Here is a 15736-nt window from a genome sequence, read left to right on the forward strand (position 1 = left end):
CCCACCTCAGCCTCCCAGAGCACTAGGGTTACAGGTGTGAGCCATCTTGCCCAGCCAAAATAATGGATTTAAAATAATTATGCTTTATATAGGCAAGGAAATAAAGGTTGAGGATGTTGGCAGAGAACTAGAAAGTATGAAAGAGAATCAAAAGAAAATTTTAGAAATGAAAAATATATGACCTAATTAAGACTCCAAAGTTTAAAACAGATTAGACACAGATGAAGAAAAAAATTAGAGAACTGGGAAAAGAAAAATATCTAGAAGGAAGTGCAGAGAGGAGAAAGCAGAAAACATCTAGAAAAGAAAAATCTCTAGAAGGAAGCGCAGAGAGGAGAAAGCAGAAAGCCGGAGACGTAAGGATGCAGTGCACAAGGTCGAACAAGCTTGCGTTTGAAGTTCCAGAAGGTGAGAAGGCGGAAAATGAGACAGAAACAGTATTTGAAGAGACTGAAAAACTTCCCAACAGGTGGCAGGCCTCAAACCACACATTTCAGAAGGACTCGGAACCCCAAACAAGACATATGAAGAAAACCACACGTAGGTTATCAAGTAAAAGGTGACCAGAAAAAAAGACAAAGGAAAAACTTAAAAAAAATAAAAATCAAGTCCAAATTCCTGACCATGGCCAACAAAGACCACACGACCTGGCCCTACTTTCCGGTGTCATTGTCACCACCCTCTACCTTGTGTTTCCATTCTAGCTTTCTTGCTGGAATGTTCCTGAACACAACAAGCTTATCTCCAAGTCAGGCCTGCAATTCCCTCTGTCTAGAAAATTCTTCCCAAGATATTTATTGGGCTACTTCCCTTGCATTATTGAGATCTCTGTTCAAAATGTCACCCCCTCAGAGGCATTTACAATGACCACCTCGTCACACCCACTTCGTGGCTCTGTTCCCTCCCATGGGATTATTTTTCTTTGTTACCTGGCATATTAATGCATATTTAAATATTATTTGGTCTCTGTCACTAGAATGTGAGGTAGGCGGGCAGGGATTTTGTGGTGGTCACTATTGTATTCAGAACACTTAGCACAGTGTTTGGCAAAGAATAAACCCTCAATAAATATTTTTTAGGGCATCAGCGAGTGAAGGATGAATGAGGGAAAGCTTGGCCCTTGCTAGGTGCTGTAAGAAGGGAAAAGAATTCTCCATTATCCTGCACACTCTGACACAGGGAAGTTCCTTCTGACGGGTACATCAAGGGGCTGTGAGTCTCCAGTTAATGGAGAAAGACAGTTCTTTGCAGGCAGTAGACTGTTGCTTCCCTTCCCTATGAAAGCAAGCGAATAAAACAAAACAAAACAAAAAAATGTATATTAGCAAAATTTAAAAGACTGAAGGAAATCAGGCCCTTTTCCGAAAAGCCCACATTTGCTGTGGCTAGGGTTATGTGTTTTGTGAATTTTGAGTCTAACTTTGAAAATTTTGTCACAGTCAATTAACCGATTTTAAAAGAGCCGGTCAATGCAATAGAGACCTTGTTCCCTAAGATAATTGAGATGGCGCTTAAAAGACATTTAAAAAATTTTATTTATTTATTTTTTATTTTTTTATTATTAAATCATTACATTTAAAAAAATTTTTTAAAGCCCTTTTATTTAATTGAACAGCTTAAAGGCAAAGCCATCTGTTACCATAATGATGGCCTTAAAGACGCCAACAAGAAGTAAATATGCCCATAAACGTCCACCGAGATCCCGAAAGCCTTTCCTCCTCTTGCTTTCCCCAGTCCAGATACCCTTGGGTGACCTGGGAGTAAGTGGCTCTGAGTGTTTGCCGGTGTCATTTGATAAGTTCAGAGGTTAAAGTGGCACTCAGGGTTCATGGCACTAATATCTGATTTGTTAGACATGAATTTCCTGGATATAGAGATGGGAGGCCTCGGTGCTGAGGCCAAATTTCCTCTTGGGATGACTTTTGACCCCATTTTTTCCTGGGGTAGCTGACATACCCCACCTCCCTCTGTGCTGCTGGGTCAGTTTACACCAGGAGTCATCCAGCAGGGCCTGCCGCTGGGAGGGCAGGGCCACTTTGGGGCTAACACGTGCCGTGCTGGCCTCTAATCAGTGGCTCTGGTCTCCACCATGCTCAAGCATTTGCAGATTTTGAAGAACCTAAGGTAGGAGGAACAACTTGAAGATATTATAAAACAGCCTAGAGTTAGGCTGCCAAAGTGGGACCTCAAAGTTCTCTGTCACCCTCTGCACGTGCCCGTGGGCCCCTCCCTGAGAGACCCTCCTTTTCATCTCTGGGATTAAAGGGAAAGCCCAGCCTGCCCCTTGGCTCCTTTTGATCTTCCTTGCAGGTTTCAGATGGAGACAGGTTTTGCACTGAGGATCATCGTCACTTTGCAAATCAATGTGCAGGAGACTTTTCAGCCTGACCCGACTTTTCTGATGGCAGCATAATGTCAGAGACACTCTAGTTTCTGCACCCTGGTTGAGGTGAGTGTGGAAAACCTCCAGAAAGAACTCTATTAGATTTTCACTCCAGGTATCCTGGGGCCATCCCAAAGGGGTTTGCAGGGACAGCGTAATTAGGAAGAGAGATTGCTGGGTGTCCCTGACAGCTCTGCTCCCAGGGGCAGTGACCAGCAGTGACCAGGTGGCCCGAGTAGAAAAGGGCTGACACTTCTGCTTCTGATGAAAAACAGATGCAAATGAGACGCTGTGATTGCAGGACCCTCGTTAACAGGACAGGCCTGCAATGGAGGGGACCACAGGCAAAAGGCAGGTTTTTATTGGTTTTTTGGTGACGGAGATTCCTTCACTGACACTTTGAGTGCTGTGGAACTCATTCCGGCCATCTCTGCGTGTCTGAGCCCTCCTGACTGTGGGTGAAACGAGCATAACTACAGGGACTGTGTTTCCTCTGGAGCCGCTGCCTCACTGTGCCACTGTGGCCACAAAGGAACGCAGCTCAGGCCCGTCTGCTGCTCACGATTTGGGCCCGTGGGTCTCATTCGAGCCCCTCTAAGGCAACTTCCACTTCATTGCCCAACTGTCTTTCTCACTTCCCTACTGTTGTGTTAAGGCCACAGGAAAAGGAACAAATGTTTTTTGCCAAAGGTCACCTTCTGCAAATGCACATTTGGATTTCAAAGCAGCGGGATTCCAGGCCTTGAAAGAGGAATAACCCGACCTGAGGAAGTTTGAGTTGAAAGATACAAGCAGAGGAAATGGCACCAGTGAGGCCTCGGGCACCCGGGCGGTGTGGGCAGGAAGGAGGACGGGCTGAGGGCCGCGCAGGCTGGGGCAGGGAGGCCACGGGCAGGGGGAAGGGAGAGGCTGCGAGTCGGCAGTGGGGGACAGGATACACCCCGGCAGGCTTTAGCTGTCCTGATGTCTAACCCGTGGCGTTGGGAGGAAGGAGGCAAGAACTCCTTTCCCTAACTGCTCCGGGAGGGAGTGAACCGCCCAGGGGCAGCAGCCCCTCTGGAGCGTGGCCTGCTCAGGGCCAAGAACTAACCTGATGTTTCAGAAATTCCCTTTCCCAGCCCAGGCCCTCTACGGGGAGGGTGGGCTCAGCCTCACACCCGGTAAATGCGCTGCGCGGGTTGACAGGCTCCCATGGCCTCCCGGGTGGGATTCACTCTCTTGGCCCAGCATATATGACCCTGAAATCTGCCCAGTCTACAAGCCCCCCTGTCGCCCTGTCTGCCCGCCTCGTCACCACATTCCAGTTAACTAGGGCCCTGGGGTTTTCTGGACATACCTGCCTCTACACTGCCTCTCCACTGTCTGTCCTGTGCCGTCCACCTGGAACACCCCTGCCTCGCTCGGCCTCAGGGGGTCCACATTGAGTGGGCCCAGCTGCAGACCCCCGCTTGCTCTCCAGCTGTGAGGACAGTATTCCCCCTCCTCTGTGCCTCCAGCCAGCAGCCTGGGCCTGCCCAGCTTCCAGAGGTCAGCCGGAACTTCCTTTCACCTTCTCTTTGGTTCAAACAAGTGCAGATGACCTCCAACACCTGTCACCTAGAGAAACACGTATTGGGGTGGGATTCTTTTCCACATTTTCAAGAACCCCCAAGCAAAAGTTCCCTTTCAATAAACAGTAGGCAAAGGCTGTGCCAAAAGAGAAATACCTGGTAGCTTCAGCTGCCATGTCTGGTGGCCCAGCTCCTGAGACCTGGATGGGCTTGGCTTCTGGGCCCTCTTGGGCCCCCGGGACAGGCTTGGCTTATAGAAAGCCTGAAAATGTGCCCAGAAGCCTCAAGTCAGCCACTGTCTACTCTATGAGCTGCACTGAGAATCATCCCTCCAGTTTCTTCCTTTGAGAGAAATATTTAACAAGAAATTCTTAACGTTTATAAGCATTCATGCAAATTGCTTGCCTGTTTTTACTGAGCAGATCATTCTGGGCTGATATTAGCTCATGGTGTTTACCTGGGCTTCAAATCCTTTGCAGTTTAATATTCAATGTCATAATTTCCCTGCAGACACTTTTCTTTTCTTTTTTTGAGACAGTCTCAAGCTGTTGCCCTGGGTAGAGTGCTGTGGCATCATAGCTCACAGCAACCTCCAACTCTTGGGCTCAAGCGATCCTTTTGCCTCAGATTTTCTATTTTTAGTAGAGATGGGGTCTCATTTTTGCTCAGGTTGGCCTCAAACTCGTGAGCTCAAGCAATCCACCCTCCTTGGCCTCACAGAGTGCTAGGATTACAGGTGTGAGCCACCACGCCTGGCCCCTGCAGGCACTTTCATCACGTGTCCCTTGAACCTCTCATTTTCTCGGCCTGGTGACCCCACTGTTGGTCCCTGCATTATATCACCCTCCTCTGAAGTTCACTGTGTAACGTGTGGGGACGCGTTTTTGCTGGCAGCTCCTGCGCAGAAGGAGATTTTCAAGGCTTTAGACCTGCTCCAGGGGGTTCATTTGTGGTTTTGCTGTTTGGAGGAGACACTCTGACAACTGAGCTCTGTGGCTGTTTCTTTGCAGTTGGCTCAAATGCCAGTAGCCTCAGATCTGGCCAAGAAGAACTCTCAGGGTGGCTCTTCCAGGATAGCAGGACCCCTCCCACTGCAGAGGAAATGGCACTGGTGGGTGCTTTTGGCTCTCATACAGTGAGACCCTTGGTGGGCCACCTCCAGCTTTTGCTTTGGGGGCAACCGATAGGGACTGAGCCTTGCCTTGGGCCAGACAGAATGGCCAGTGCTGTGTCTCTGGTCTCCCTTAATCTCAACACACAGTATGGAAAACAGAGCGACTGCCCATGGGTAGCCAGGTCTTTCTGGCCCCAGGGTCTCTCCTTGGCCTCTTTGCTAGTCCACTCCTGCATCCCATTCCGTCCTTCGCTGAACACACAAGATGGCCCCCCCCTGAGCCCCCACGGTGGATGTCAAGGAAGAAAACACATGTGGAGGATCGCCTGTCAGAGGAGCACTGCCTGCCAGAGGAGGATCCACCTGCCAGAGGAAGATCGCCTGCCAGAGGAGGATCCACCTATTGGAAGATCGCCTGCCAGAGGAGCACCACCTGCCAGAGGAGGATCCACCTGCCAGAGGAGGACTACCTTTCAACCCTTTGGGGGTTGAAAAGAAGAAATCAGGGGACATGGAAATAGTTGACATGAGAGGCACCTCTCCTAACAGAGAGCAAAGGGATTGGGAAACTATGCACGGGGACAGATTCTAAGGCACAGTTACTTTAACCTCATAGGACTTTGTCAGGGAGGATTAGGAGGGTTATTTGTGGTTCTGGGTAAAATTGGGGACCTTGTTGACCGTGTGGTGACAGAGCACGGGGGTCTGTCACTGAGAGAGAGCTCCCTGGAAAAGGACTGCCACCTGTGCACACACTGTGATTGCGTCCGTGGCCCCTGTCGCTCCCCTGTCCCTACACATCCTGGGACAGGGGAGAAATCTACATCGCCATTCACATCTGATAATATTGTGGTTTTTTTGCTAAATATGTTTTTGCTGATCTATTTTTAAATCATGTTGAAATTTTATAAATTAACAGATCAGAGGTGGTCCTCTTCACTTGCAGAATTCATTATTCACACCCAAAGTCTTTGGAAGGTTCGGCATCCCGGTGGGGACAGAGAAAGCTGTGGTGGCTGCACCGAGTGATCTCCATCTGCCGTTCCATACAGCATGGCTTGACAGGGCTGATATGGCCCTGGCCCTCATCCTGCCATGACCAGAGACTCTGTTCCCCTCTTCCCAGGGTCTACGCTAAGCCTGGTGGATCTCTCCACATGAGGAAGCCGTGAAGAACCTCTGCCCTCTTGGCCGTGTCTGTCCACACTGCCAGGCACACAAATACCTCTTTAGACACTCACTCCTGTTCTGGGGGCATGCTGGAAAATAAGGCAAAAGCAAACAATGGTGGGCCAGAGTTTCCCAAATCCCATAGCGGGTACAACTGGTCATCCAATCAAGCCAGCCTCCTATTCCTCACTTTTCATTTACTCATACTTGAACTGACGTACTTCTAATGCCAGGAAAGGGGGACCTTGTGTTCCCTGGTATCCCCAAACGGGAAGTGAAGCAAACGAGCAAAACAATTCCATCAAGAAAAGAACAGACGCTGCTTCGAGAAATGACTTGTCCCTAACCATCCTTCTAAAATAAGAACAGTACTCAGCAGGGGATATTGAGAAGTTTTTAAAGAATGAAATGAGGAAATAAGGAGTCATCTTTGCTTCCTTGGGGGTGGGGTTTGCCCTGTTCTTTGTGTTTGAAGATGGCTCCCTGACAGACTGTTTCTCCACTCAAGGGCAGGGGCCCGTGGCTGGAAAATGACCCACTGGTCAGAAACTTTAAAGAGAAGCTGTGAAGAGTTCACTGATGGGTGATGGGCCTCATATGTGCCTTGAGTGAGGCTGTGGCTTTGCTTACTCTGTTAACTCAAGGCAGGTTCCTTGGCATTCCCGTCATCCCAGCTCCTCCCTAGACGGGCTATCCCTTCCCGTGGCCTCCTTGCCAAGACAGAGACCCCCTTCATAGGGAAACTGGACTTTAGGGGTGGATGCTGGTGACTTTCCACAGCTGGGCTATGCCCTGTGGGGAGTGAGGAGAGGAATCTCTCCCAGGTGTGGGCAGCTTCTTCCTCACCAGACAGCTCCCGAGATTTTTCTTAGGTTTACCAGGAAGGAGTGCTGTCCAGCTGTGGCCAACTGTGGCAGGGGAAAAGGAGAAGGCAGCAGACTGCACCTGCCAGGCTGCCCATCTCCACAAAGGTCTGTCTTGCCTCACTAGAATTGGTAGGTGGGGACCAACAAGGGGAAAAGATGGGGAAAGACGCTGACTGCCCGGGGCTACTGTTCAGCCACCATTCTCTCACTATGGCTATTTCATAGGCGACATGATGTGAAGGTGTGTGCTTGTAGCTGGACACCCTGTAGCTGGGCTGCAAGTCTCTGCTTGAGCTCATGTGTGTGTGTGTCCAGCCAGGCCCCAGGAGAAAATTCAAGGCCAGGAGGGGAACACAAAGGCAGGAAGAGGAGGTGAGGAAGCACGGGGGCCTCTCGCCCTCCGCCTGGATGAGTGAATTCTAGGACCTTGAATGGGGACAAATCACATTTTCCTCGTCACTAAACTCTAATCAAATTCAGCATCTCCTTCCTTTGTGGGGCAAGCACGAAATAGCTGTGGTGTCGATTATCAGAAACCAGCCATAATTTCACAGTGTGTTGTAGGTTTTTAGAAATACGGGTATGACGCTTATCACTACCACGAGTCCCTGGCAGCTCTTGTATCTGATGTGTTTACATAGCCCTCTATACTTACACCGGCCAGCACAGAGTGTGGATCAGTCAATACAGTGTGTGCATCAGATAATACAGCTTCTGTTTTAGTATCTTTGATTTCCTTTGGAACCCTGTCTGTTTTATTTTATGCATTTAAGAACATTCTTCCGGGGAGTTCATAGACTCCCCCACCCCCATGACCACAAAAAATTAGGCATCTTAGACGCAGAAAGCCTTTGCCTTTATCTCTGGTCTCGATACCCAATCCTCAGTGTTCTCACAGGATCTGTGGGAGCTTCAGGTGACACCTGATCCCACTGCCTCCTTGGGAATTAGAGTGAGGCCAGGCGGGCGTTGCCTTCCAGGCCAGGATGGCAATGACCCTGCGACCTGACTGCTGGGGGACTCCAGGTGCCCTGGGTTTGGGTGGACGTGAATCCATGCACTTGGCTGTGCTTAGGCTTCTTAGTCAAGGGCTACATTTCAAACACAGATGCCAAAGGTGGGGCTGATCTTCTGACTTTTGTTGAGTGTCTAAGAATCTTTCTCAGAGGGTCCCCTATGAGGGGAAGTTCACTTTCTTTAATTTTATTTGAAGAAAGATATTTGTTATGAAAATATGAATGCTTGTTCCCCATGGAAAGTACAGATCCATGAAAGGGAAGGACGCCAGCGTTATTGTCTGCCATACAGGGGAGGATCTGCGGTAGGTCTTTCCCTATTTGAAGGGACCCTAGTATACACACTGTTGTATAACAATTTGTTATGAACATCTTCCCTTGTTAAATATTTTTTTCTATTACCTCAATATGACCTACTTTTTCAATGTATGGAATTAATCTTTATTTCCAATGTATAGAGGTTTGGCCTCTTGTTCACAGAGGGATTTTTACCATTATAAATGAGGGTCATCCTGTGCTGATGAATCAATATTTAGCCCTGGAAAAGACTTGTCAGGCTTTTAATCTATGACGGAGGATTTCGTTTCTTACTGGCAATACCAACTATGAGACCTAACAATTAGAATCAAAATTGACCTTCAAAGTAATCAGCTGGGATCGGTAGTTGCTTATTCATGAAATAATCCAACTAACAGGAATCCCGTCTATGGCCCCGGACCCAGCCAGAAGCCAGGACACTACCCTCTGCTGCTCCCCAGGCAAGGGGGGGAGGGAGAGGAGCAGGATGGGGTGGCCAGTGCCCAGGGGCCGGGTCTGAGAGAAGAAGGACAGGTGTTCATCTGGCTATCTGAGCCGGCTGTGTTTGAATTCATGAATCAGCTTCCTAGAAAGGGTGGGTTATAGTGAGTCTTGTGCTTCGTATAGAAAGTTCTAGAATCCAGAGGCCCGACTTTGTCTCTGATTTGCTCTAAGACTTTGGGGGCAACATTTTCACCTATGCCCTTTCACCAAGCACCTACTCAATTAAGTCTGGTTCTGATATTTTCCATGTGCATGAGTTTGGATGGGCCACCGAACCTTTTTAAACTTATTTTCCTCATTTGCAGAAAGGGAAATAATATAATCACAATTTGCAAAATTATCAGACATCGTAACATAACAAGGACCTAGCCTGTCGGTCTGTGTGGGCTGCCACGAGGCACCGGACTGGGTGGTGGAGACAGTGGACATTTCTTTCCTCACGGTTGTGGAAGCTGGAAGTTCACATCACGGTGCTGGCAGAGCTGGTCCTCTGTCCTTGGCATGGAGACACCATCTTCTCCCTGTGTCCTTGTAGGGGTGTCCCTCTGTGGGTGTTTGCGTCTGTGGGTGTCCTCGTAGGGTGTCCCTCTGTGGGTGTCTGACCCCTCTTCTTGTGAGGACACCAGTCAGACTGGATAAGAGCCCACCCTCATCCACCTGGTGTACGAGTTTCCTGGGCTGCTGTTACAAAGCACCACAAACCGGCATCTTAGAACACAGAGAGTTACTCTGTCACAGTTCTGGAGGCCACAGTCAAGGTGCGCGCAGGGCCGGCTCCTCCTGGAGGCTGTTAGGGAGAAGCTGTCCAGCCTCTCCCCGGTGTCCGCAACCCCCACCATCCCTGGTGTTCCATGTCTTGTGCCAGCATGGCTCCAGGCTCTGCCACCTTCACGTGGCGCCTGTGTCCTCTCCTTTCTGTCTCCTGGAAGGACACTCGTCCCTGGATTTAGGGCCTAGCCTAATCCAGGATAATCTCATCCAGAGATCTTTCCTTACCTTCATTACACTCTGAGGGTCCGCGTGGCCATATCTTCTGGTATGGGGCGTCCAATCCACTCTCCCAGGCAGGCTGCACCCACTGGGCTGGGCTTCTGGTTCAGAGAGTTTTCAGAGGCCCTGGCTGCAAAGCCATAGGAGCATTCCCATTTCGATTGCCTTTGATGTGACAGAGGAATGTCGCCTGAAGCTGGCCTGGTGGAGAGCTACCCGGGTGGGGAGTTTAGCATGGTTTGTGTTCACCTTTCCCATCTTGTCCGGCCCTGCTTGGTTTGGGGTGGGGGTGTGTGTGTCTTTTTTGGGAAGTGAAACCCTTGAGAGAGCCCTTGTGTCCACTCCATGGCCTGGCCTGGGCTGCAGTATGTTATTTCTGGCTTTTCTGTACCGAGGCAGCCTTGGCTTCAGCGGGGCGACGTTTGCTGCAGCTGGGCGGCACGATCCGAGTCTTTGCTGCTCACGCGAAGGCCTGGAACAAAGCACTTCTTCAGGCTCCCATGTAATGGTTTCTCATAAGAAGCTGTGAAGCCGGCTTTGTTGGTCTGTCAGCTGGGTTTCCAACAGAGTGCTTTTGATCCACAAAAGGGTTAGTCAGCGTTCCCTTCTGTCTTAATTAGCTGCAGACCCTCTGGACGGCCGCCCCGTAGGCTCGGACAGCCCGTCTCCTTTCCATTCCACCCACAGGCGGTGCCCCTCTGCAGCGAGCCCCGTTGGCAACAGACCCCCAGCCGCGGCTCTGTCCCCGCTACCCACCTCAGACCCTAGCTGGCTCTGTGAGGGTCGGAAGCTAAGTGAATTTGAGCATCAGAAGTCACTGGGAATCTGTGCTCAAGGCAGGGCATCTCAGGCTTTTGGTTCCAGGTCACTTTTAAGGGAAGGGGACAAGGGGTTGGCTGAAGCCCTGCCTTGAGAGGGGCTGCACGTCTCTGCCTAAAGAAGGGGCAAGAGCATCCGAGGATGTCGACCTCGCACCAGGCGGCTTCCAATTCCAGCTTTGCCACGACCGGTGTGGGCCTCTGAGTAGTTTCTTAACTGTGCCCGACTTTCCCCACCTGAAAGGTGGTTACAACAATAGCACCTATCTCAGGGGTGATTAGTTAACAGCATTAACTCCAGAGCCGGGACATGCTCCCTGGCATCACTGCGATCATACTGAGGCCACGACTGTCCCCGAGAGTCACTGCATTCCAGAAGCACAGTTTAATTATCGAAGATCAGTGTAAAGGAAACTCCGTTCTCTCTTTGTGCCTCTGGAAGGCAGTAAGGGGCTCTGGTGTGTGATGCTTGCAGGCCTCTGTCTCTCCTTTTCTCTGTGTTCAGTTTCCCCCCACTCTCAGGTCGCTGGATTCTCTTGACCTTCTTCCAGTGCTTCCCTCTGGTCCTGACCTCTACTGCTCCCCCACCCCAGTTCTCCTCCAGCTCCAAACCCACCTCCTCCCAGTGCTGAACCAGAGCAGCAGCCTACTGGGAGTGTGCAGGCAGGAGAGGACGGGGTGTGCAGAGCCAGAGTCTCCCAGAGTGGGCCAGCCAGGGGAGTGGTCACTGAAGGTTAACAGTTATATAGATGGGAATGTTAAGTGTTGAAGTTGGGACTTGAACACAGGTCTGTGGAGGGTAGAGGCCAAGCCCTTCTCACTCCCTACACGGGAGCTATTGGAGGGCTGTCAGGTGGGCGTGAGGCCTGGAGTTCAGGGGCACTGCTGCTGTCACCTGTTCCAAAAAGGACCCAGCGCTTACTACCAGGCTGCTGGACAGATGCCCAGTTGACCCGGAAGCTTCTCAAGGATAGCTGCAGAGCCAGAGCCTCTCATCAGTGATAGCAGCCATAGGCTTCTTGTGACCAGCCTGTTATGCTGTCGCCCAACAAAAGCTCACTGAGCACCTCGCTGAGGAAGAGCACTCTTGGGTGCTGAGCAATTCAAAGCAATGAAAATAAAACAGTAAGTACTGACCCTGCCCTCCCCATTATTAGTGGAAAATGTAACAAAAATACACAAGAGCCCCAAAGTGCCCCATACCGAAGGCAGAGGCTCCTCCACCTCTGGAGAGCAGACAGACCAAGCTGTCTCAGCCAGGCTGAGAGGTCCTGATGAATTTTGTGGGTGAGGGACGCTTGTTCTGGGGGGGAGGAGTGAGAAGAGGGTGGGTGGGAACAGAGACAGGGGTAGCAATGAGTCAGAAACACAAGGGTACAAGTCAACTTAAAGCAACTGTTTTGCTCCGAGCCCTCACTGGAATTAGCAATCTGGGTGCACATGGGAGCGGCGGGGTATTTTTTTTTTTTTTAAGCAAAAATTCAGTTTATTTTTATATATACATACAAGTACAGATTCATGTAAACAAATAGAGAAATGCTGCTTCCAGGGAGATGGAGCAGACATACATTTTCCTATTCCTTTCATTAAGTATAACTAAAAACCCTAGACATTATGTATAAAACAAATATAAGACACATCAGGCCAGGCGTGATGGCTCATGCCTGTAATCCTTGCACACTGGGAGGCCAAGGCAGCTTACAACTAGTATAGAAAACACACGTCACACTGGACTCCAATGCTGGTTCATCAGTTTGTATTTATTTATTTTATTTAAAAGAATATTTACTTCAGATCAATATGAGGGTGCATACTACTAGTTTACATTGTTTGCATTTGTAAAGTCAAGTCCAAGTTGTAGTTGTGACCTTCCCCCAGGAAATGTGTCTATATTAAACCTGTTCTGTTAGGTGGGAACTTACCAAGCCTCCCTCCACCTCCCAATCCCTGTTGAGTATAATGGCATTTTTCTCTCATGCTGTCCATCTGCAAGTTTCCACGTAGCACTGAGCACACAGGATGCCTGACTTCCCATTCTTGTGATTCTTCACTGAGGAGAGCAGTCTGCACATCCGTCCAACTTGTAACAGAAGATTCAGCAGTTTTTAGCAGGCACAGAGCAAGACAGACCAAACTGGAGCTTGCAAGAAGTTAGCAAAACAGGGAGTGAGGCCTGCTGTCTCCCCAGAGCGCTGTGAACACAGGCGCCCCAGGGGCTGTGTTTTGACCCCTGTGAGCAGGAGGGTGGAGACAGCTCATCCCCGGCCACGAATGCAACCCGAACATTCTCTCCCTTCTCTCAGGGTCCAGGGAGAGCCCCAGGGCTGACTCTGCCAAGAACCCTGCTCGGAGCTGTGCTCAGGACAAGTCCATGGCCTTGGGCGCCTCGCAGGCTGTGCCAGTGGTTCTTACCCAGACAGCGGCCTCGCCCCAAAGTTTCTGACTCAGCAGGTCAGGGCAGGGCCTGGTGTTTGTCTAACGAGATCCCAGGTGCTGCCAGGGCAGCCTGTCGGAGGATCACGCTTTGAAAACCACTCAGCCAAGATGAGATCTCAAACTCTGGATGCTTAAGAATCATCAGGGCCTTGGTTCTAGAGATTTTGATTCAGTAAGTCTGTGCGACTGAGGAATTGCTGACCTTCTGAAACGTGGCCCAGAGGACTCAGATGCACATCAGTGTTTGAACTCCAGGGGTGCGTGGGGGTAGGGTGTGCTTCCTCAGAGCCGTATACTGGTGAGCTGGATTCTGGAACTCCAGGTCAAGGTCCCCCAGTGACTCCTGCACTGGGCGTGTTAGAGACACTGGCGAGATAGGGGAGAGAAGGCGGGAGTGGAGCTCCTCCTTCACCAGGGAGAGGCGTCTGTTCTCTTATCTTCCATCTCCCATTGCTAGGCCTGGCCACGCCGCAGTGCAGCCACAAGTGTGGGTCCAATAAGTGCCCAATCATTCACAGTGTTTTCCTTGGCACCCAGCAAGCTGCCCACACCATTGGGTATTCTGAACTGTGGAAACACCCAGGAGTTGTCAGGAAATTTTTGACACTGCGGAAGTTCAACAGGGCTGGGTCCTGAACCTCAAAACGTCCCTTGTCCCCTCAACTTTAAGCTGCTGTTGACTCTTTCTTGCTAGGAGACCCAGTGGGCCTGTTGGCAGTATTTAGATTCTCACTTCCCATCCCCCAAAAAGCAGAGATGCTATCCAAGGGCCAATGATGTACAGATGCTCGTTCACATACGTGCTCCTGCACACTCGCTCACCTCCAGTCAATGGGGCTTCTGCAACTTGCTGCAGTGGGTCACCCCCCCACACCCAGGAGATAGACTGATACAAACACCGGAGCATGCAGAACACTGCCACTGAGACAGGACCTCGCGACCTAAGCAAAAATGCTCAGCTCTGCCCCATGCAATTCTGTGACGAGTACTTTAGGGAAGATCCCCCTTCAGGAAGTCCCATAAATTAGAGGGAGATTTAAGAGGTCCGAGGGCAAGAGAAGAGGGGAAAGGAGAGTTTTGGCTGAGAGGTCCTATTTCAAAGCTGTGGAACAGAGAAGAGAGGCAACCCAGACTCATCCAAAAATCCTGGCATCTGTGAGCAGTCCCTGCCCTACACAGAACCAAGGGGTGAGCTGAGGATGGGGACCCAGGCACTGGGCTGCTCCCACACACACTGGTGGGGTCTCTCAGTTCTTGAGTCTGTGAAACGGGAGGAAACATCTTTCCTTCTCCCCACATGGGAGATCTGAGTGGATTCAAGTGCACAAAGCTGGCCCCCCAGGAGATTCACTGTCACCAGTCACCAAGCCACCAGCCTGGCCCTACCCTGTGACCAGGGTTAGGGACCAGAACCCTCCCTCTTCAGGTGTTGCATTTTTTTTTTTTTTTTGAGACAGAGCCTTGAGCTGTTGTCCTGAGTAGAGTGCTGTGGCATCACAACTCACAGCAACCTCCAACTCCTGGGCTCAAGCAATTCTCCTGACTCTGCCTCCCAAGTAGCTGGGACTATAGGCACCCACCACAATGCCTGGCTATTTTTTGGTTGCAGCCGTCATTGTTGTTTGACAGGCCTGGGCTGGATTCCAACCTGCCAGCTCAGGTGTAAGTGACTGGTGCCTTAGCCGCTTGAGCCATAGGCACCAAACCAACAGTTGATTTTTGTTTGTTTGTTTATCTGTTGTTTATTTCTCAGCTTCGTTATTTAAGAAATGACAACATACCCAGCTTGCCAGCCTAGCAGTTACAGGGCCCTAGCACCATGGCTCACATACTGTTGTTAAACTGCTGCGTGGGAATAAAACATATTTGTAACCAGCCATCTCTGCTCCACAGAAAACTTCGAGTTACTTGTCATAAGTGTGAATGTGGTGAAGATTTTGATGGACGCCTGGGAAGCAGCCATCTCCTCGCACCCCCCTTGTGCAGCATGGGTGGGCTGCCTTGGTTTGGGGTCCCCATGTGTGTGTCCTCAGCTCCATAAGCTGACCTTCAGATTAGACTGGAGTTCTTCCCTTCTTGGGGACCCTGACCTCTGGGAACCTCTCGTTAGGAGAATGCTTTTAATTGTATATATGAAACACTCTAGATTACAAGGGAAATCAATTACACTGACATATAGTTATCCAAATATTTTAAAAATTATGCTGTTCTTTTTAATGCATGTTGTAGTAAACTCTAGAAACGGTTCTGACAAGTTCTCTAATTTCAACACAGTGTTGGACATAGACCCTACTCTGAGATTTCGGGGAAAATGTTGTGTTTTATGAAAGTATCTGTGATTCCTACTTAACAGCCAGGTGTCCGGTAATATCCCTGCCTCTGGGGTTATCGTGTACATTCACAGTGGGAGGAAGTACTAATTTTCAGGTAGAGATTAGTGAAAATAAAAATCATTGTTTCCCTGTGCAAATTCCAGTCCACAGCAACTCCGGAGGTCTGTGCCCTCCTGAGCAAGACCCTCAGTTGAGAGCTCGCCCGTCACTGGCTCATGGTAACTGTGCTGCACTTTGCTCCTCCTTCTTACTGGGAAGC

Source organism: Nycticebus coucang, chromosome 16 (assembly GCF_027406575.1).
Source record: "Nycticebus coucang isolate mNycCou1 chromosome 16, mNycCou1.pri, whole genome shotgun sequence".
NCBI lineage: Eukaryota > Metazoa > Chordata > Mammalia > Primates > Lorisidae > Nycticebus > Nycticebus coucang.